Source organism: Parasteatoda tepidariorum, chromosome 11 (assembly GCF_982258835.1).
Source record: "Parasteatoda tepidariorum strain Cologne lab strain chromosome 11, Ptep-v5.0, whole genome shotgun sequence".
Lineage (NCBI taxonomy): Eukaryota > Metazoa > Arthropoda > Arachnida > Araneae > Theridiidae > Parasteatoda > Parasteatoda tepidariorum.
Genome location: NC_141765.1, coordinates 41,144,606 through 41,150,605, shown reverse-complemented (window position 1 = coordinate 41,150,605; position 6,000 = coordinate 41,144,606).

Below are 6,000 nucleotides of genomic sequence, written 5' to 3'. Positions count from 1 at the left end.
ACGTTCGTAGACCTTGGCGAAAGTCGAAGTGAGAGCAATAGGTCAGTAGCTGAGAATTTATGATGGGTTTTTTCCTGGTTTTAAGATCGGAACGATTTTTGCTTGGGTCCATGAACATGGAGGTTGGGCTGTATCTTGAACGACATTAAAAAAGTTAAGGAGCTTAGTTGGGTAACGGGAGTGAATAAATTTAATGAGAGTAGCCGGAATGCGGTCTGGCCCGGGTGCCGTGTTCTTTGTTCGACGAATAGCTGCTTCCAGTTCGGTAGACGAGAAAGGGGTATCCAAGTGGCTGTAGCCTGTACCCCAGAATGAGAAAGGGATTGGACAGGGGCTTTGAGCATGAAAAAGGTGCTCCCCAAAAAGGTTCGCTTGGGCGAGTGGGCAGGTGATAGCTGTCGCTTGGTGGGTTAAAATCAGGTTTTCGGAGGGAGCAGAGGAATTTCGAGTTGAGATACTTTTTAAGATTTTAAAAATGTTTTTTGAGGAACCTAAATTGGAACAAATTTTGTCCCAATAGATTCTTTTTCTGATTTTAATGTATTGGCGGAGTTGAGCGGAGTAGTGTTTGTATTTAAGCCAAAATGAGGATGAGACTTGTTTTTTAGCCTTACGCAAAAATTTGCGCTTTTGACCTAGCAGAAACGCGCATTTTTTATCCCACCACGGGGTCGTGGGATGCGGGGAAAATTTTGTAAATCGGGTATTATCTTTGACTACGGAATTGCAAGTATCTTCTATGTTCTTTGCGTTGAAGTTGTTATTTGACAGAGCTTGAGTGATTTCATTTTGTGCGTTTTGCAAATGGAGGTACGGGCGTGGGATGTTAGGGTTGTTTAAGGAGAATTTAACTTTGGTAATAATTGGAAAATGGTCACTATCAAAAGGGTCTGGGAAGACAGAGTAAGAAGATTTCTGGTAAAGTTCAGGGGAAACTAGGGTAAGATCTAATAATGACTGTTGATGATGTGGGCCGCCAAAGTGGGTGGGAGTATTTGTATTCAAAATAGTAATATTATTTGTTAGGATCCAGTCGAGAAAGATGTCAGCAGTTTGGGAGCAAGAGGCAGAGCCGAGGGCTCGGTGTCTTACGTTAAAATCTCCGACGATGATGAAGGGTTTTTCAATATTGGGAAGGAAATTTTCCAACCATTGTGAGGAGTAATTACCGTCTGGTGAATAGATATTAACTACCGTGATTTGTCTATTGTTAACTTGAATTTTTACACCGAGGGTCTCAATTCGGGAAGGGGGGAGATTATGGAAATAAATTCTTTGAAATGGGATATGTTTTGAAATAGCTAAGAGGGTGCCACCACCTCTATGGTTAGGGGGGTCACGATCTTGTTGGAGAGTAATTTTATTTTTAAAGTTAATTTGATCATCGCTTTGAAGGAAGGTTTCCTGAATTGCGATAATATCGGCTTCTGAAAAGATGTTTTGACTCAGCCAGTAGCGTTTATTTCTAAGACTGCGAGCATTCCATTGCACTATATTAAATATCGGAATTGACATAGTTTATAAGAAATAAAAATAAAAGTTGTTTTTTTTTTTAAAGTTTTTCTAAACGCCTGGGACAGAGTATGTATGTAGTAAGGTAAGAGTTTTTTTTTTTTTTTTTTTTTTTTTTTTTTTTTTTTTTTTAAATTAAAGCCTTTTCTTAAGGCACAAGAGATAATTCATCCTCATCGTTGTTCAACGGTATTAGAGGCATTGATAAGGAGTTGTCCATAGGCATAGGCAGATCTTGGACTATAGGGTGATCAGCTGTTAGGAGAGGATTTGTAGTGAATTGCACATAAGTTGGGGGTGAGTTCGATTTCTTCTTCTTTTTTGCCCGTTCTGGAGAGAAGTCGGACGAGTAGGATGAGATTTTTGTTTCTGTGATTGCACCCTGGGCAGTGGTGCTTCGTTGGATGTTAGTTATCGCGGGGATAAGAATATTATTTATGGAAGCAGTCAAATTCTCAATTTGGGCTGCCAGTATAGAAACTTGTTTTGCGCAGGTATTCTCGACTAGCTGTTGCATGGAACCCGCGAACTTGTTAAGTTCCGATTTTAGCTCTGCTCGGGTAATGTATTCTCCTGGCACAGACTGAGTTATTTCTGCGTATGAGGGCTTTTTCAAATAAGCTATTCTTCTAGCTTCACTCATCGGAACATGATGGGTAGACTTAATTCTCATTAGTTTCTCAAAATTTAAAAATGCAGGACAATCACGCTGAATTGGATTATGGTTGCCGTTACAATTTCTGCAGCACTGGACCCTAGTACACGGGCCCTGATGTTCGGAAGAAAGGCCTCCACAGTTGTGGCATCTGGTTGGGGATTTACAGTATTTATCGGGGTGGCCGAAACTCCAGCAGTTTTTGCATAGGGTAACGCTATCTTGGAAGAGTTTAGTCTCATAGTATTGATACCAGAGACGTATTTTCTCAGGGACAACAGTACCTAAGACATTGAAAAGGATTGTGGTTGTCGGTTTCCCTTGTTTTAAGAACCGACGAATTTCTGGAGCTTGTGTCTTGCTTTCAAAATTGAACTCCCGACTAATGTCCGAAACCGAAGTTTCAACAGGAAAGTTCCTGAGAATGAATTTGGAGGAAATGCATTCTAGAAGGCATTTAACTGCTACAGGAATCTCTAGGATTGTTTTTATCTTTAAGATGTATTTTGCAGTTTCTAAGTCGTCACATTGAATAAGGAGCGACCCGCTTTTTTGGAATCTAATACTTTTAATTTTTTTTGTCGGTACAGAAGCATTTAGGTCTGCTTTAAGGCGTACTGGTGAGGTCTGAGGTATAGCACTAGATTTTTCTTTTGCTTCAATATTAAACCAAAAGTCTACTGAGCCGTTGTTTTTAGCATGAGCCAAAATATCTTCTATGGGCTCCTTGGAGCACCACTGGTAGTCTAGGAGATTGGTCATTTTGACCAGATGGCCCCCAAAAGGTAAAGAGTAAAAGTGGCTTACCTGTTTTTTGGTAATCCTGAAATAAGGAGGGAGATTTTTAACATCTAACTATAAATGCATGGATGTTCGCTTATTATCCAACAAAAAAAAATGATATTCAGAAAATAATAAAAATTCGAAATAGAAACTTAAACGTGGCTTTTCTTTAGTCACATTACTCTCGCTAAAACCTAGTTATTAACCTACTGACTTCATGAAAAAGCTTCGGAAAACATCAATCTCCAATTGAAAACTCCAACTCTAACACTACCTGAAGAAAAGGATCTTTGCTCTTCACTTTTATTCTCTGTGCTGTAAGTTCGCGCGCAGGTCGACGGGCTACCGAAGCGGGGGTGCCATCCCCTCCGCAGGGGATCAAAATTGTGATGGCATGTCTTCGGATCATCCTCCGGGGTGTTTCCCAGACCGTCGCCAATAGCCCATTGTGCAGCTCTAGTGCGACGTAAATTAACAACAACAACATCTGTGCTGTAAGAGTAGTAGTTGTTGTTGTTGTAGTTCATTTGCGTCGCACTAGAGCTGCACAATGGGCTATTGGCGACGGTCTGGGAAACATCCCTGAGGATGATCCGAAGACATGCCATCACAGTTTTGATCCTCTGAAGAGGGAATGGCTCCCTTGCTTTGGTAGCCCGACGACCTGCACGCGAAGTCGAGCACTTTAAGGTAGAACAGTTTACTGTGCTGTAAGAGAGAGAGTTCAAACGAACGAGTTTGATTCAATTGTTGCTAATAATCATAGCACACTTTTTGCATCGACCGCGTATTCTAAAGAAACCCAGTAGGATTCGATGAAAACATGAATTATTCTATTAGAGGAAGGCGCGTGCATGACATAAAAGCGCAGAGGATCTTCAGGGTTACTTCAGGGCACGAGCCTGTGATCCTCGTTCCTCAGTCTGGGACCACAATTTGACAGTCAACCCGGCTTACTAATTCGTTAATGTTTGTTGTCATATATACATATGCAGACTTGTGTGCTCATAATAAAGAACGGATTCTAAGTTAAGTGACCAGCGTCATCAAAAAATTAAAAAATTGGTAACGAAATTTCCAAAAGAACATTCAAAAACTTATCTCCTAATATTTAAAAAAAAAAAAATTCTGTTAGAAAATCTTTGCGAGAGAATTTTGATCTCAGAATATTAAATTGGAAAAGTAAAGCTGTGAGTTTTTAAATATCCGAACATATTTTTACTACCAATTTTTTTTAGCTTTTTTTTTTTTTAGAATGCTGGTTAAGTCCTATAGATTGCACAAGTTAGAGAAGGACCTCTGGAAGATACATAAAGAGTTATAGTAGGATTCGAACCACTCCCTCCACGCTACAGAGCGCTTAACGAGACAGTGAGATCATTCGGCTTGGAAGGGTGCACTTATTGCATACTCAAAATTATAAGAGTAGTTTCAATTCACTAGATCTATCATCTTAATCCCACAGTCGATTGATCTAAGACACAGTTCCCAGTAGATCTCCAAAGACAAACATCACTGGCAGCAGATAGTGAAGGGGTGAGTGACCGCTTTGATCAGCCTGCGAAATGACCAAGGATGCGATGTATTAAATTGTTCTACCATAAAGTGCTCGACTTTGTTCGCAGGTCGTCTGACTACAAAAATGAGGGAGCCATCCCCTTTGCAGAAGATCAAAAGTGTGATGGCATGTCATTAGGTTATCCTCAGAAATGTTTCCCAGACCGTCGCTAATACTCCATTGAGCAGCTCTAAGACGACGTAAATAAAATACTACTGATACTAGTTTTGTCAACTTAATAATTTTTATTGAAAAAGGGGGAATCACTCTGGCCAAATAGTCTTACCGTTTCACCAAACGCTGTGTAGCGTGGATGGTAGTGGGTTCGAATCCCAACGTCAGATGTATCCTTGTAATGTCCTTTTCTAATTTATGCTATATGTTCTTTCAGAGTGACAAGGGTTTATAATCGGTTCCTCGGAGAGTCCTCTACGAAGGAAATATAAATGAATGTAATATAATGTATATAAATGAATAAAAGATGGGACTTTTAAGGCAGAACTTTATCGTCGTCCCACCAAATGCTTTATAGAGTGGAGGTAGCTAGTTCGAATTAACTATTTTTTAACTCCTCGCGGCTAGTGTTCTGATCATACATTCTAAGACGAATATTGATTTATACATATTTTCGATGCTGTTGTTGTTGTAGTTCATTTACGTCGCACTAGAGCTGCACAATGAGCTATTGGTGACGGTCTGGGAAACATCCCTGAGGATGATCCGAAGACATGCCATCACAATTTTGATCCTTTGCTGAGGGGGTGGCACCCCCGCTTCGGTAGCCCGACGACCTGCTCGCGAAGTCGAGCACTTTACGGTAGAATAGTTTAACGAGAATCAATACAGCAATCCCTACGAAGACTGATCTAAGTGGTCACCCACCCGTACACTGACCGCCAGAGAAGTGATTTTGCGGTTCGCAAAATTCGGCGCAGATTCGTGAATCTCTTTTAATATTGACTAAGTAATTACAACAAATTCAAATTTAACAAACACGCACGAAGTTTGTTGTTGTTGTTCACTCACGTCGCACTAGAGCTGCACAATGGGCTATTGGCGACGGTCTGGGAAACATCCCTGAGGATGATCCGAAGACATGCCATTGCAATTTTGATCCTCTGCAGAAGGGATGGCACCCCCGCTTCTGTAGCCCGACGACCTGCACGCGAAGTCGAGCACTTTACGGTAGAACAGTTTAACGAGGACCCATACCGCACACCCTCGGTCCCTACGCAGGCTGATCCAAGTGGTCACCCACCAGCACACTGACCGTAGCCAGTGATTCTTGACTTCGGTGATCTGCTGGGAACCGTGTCTTAACGATCAGTCCACTGCGGGACGTATGAAGTTTTCATTCCAGAGTTCAAAAAGTTCTACCAATAAAGTAATTAATCATGCGCAAAATTTAAACCAAACGTTTTCTGAGTTATTACGATAATTTTGTTGGAATCTCTAAATTTTAGATTTTGGTCGTTCAGAAATTTTGTAATAA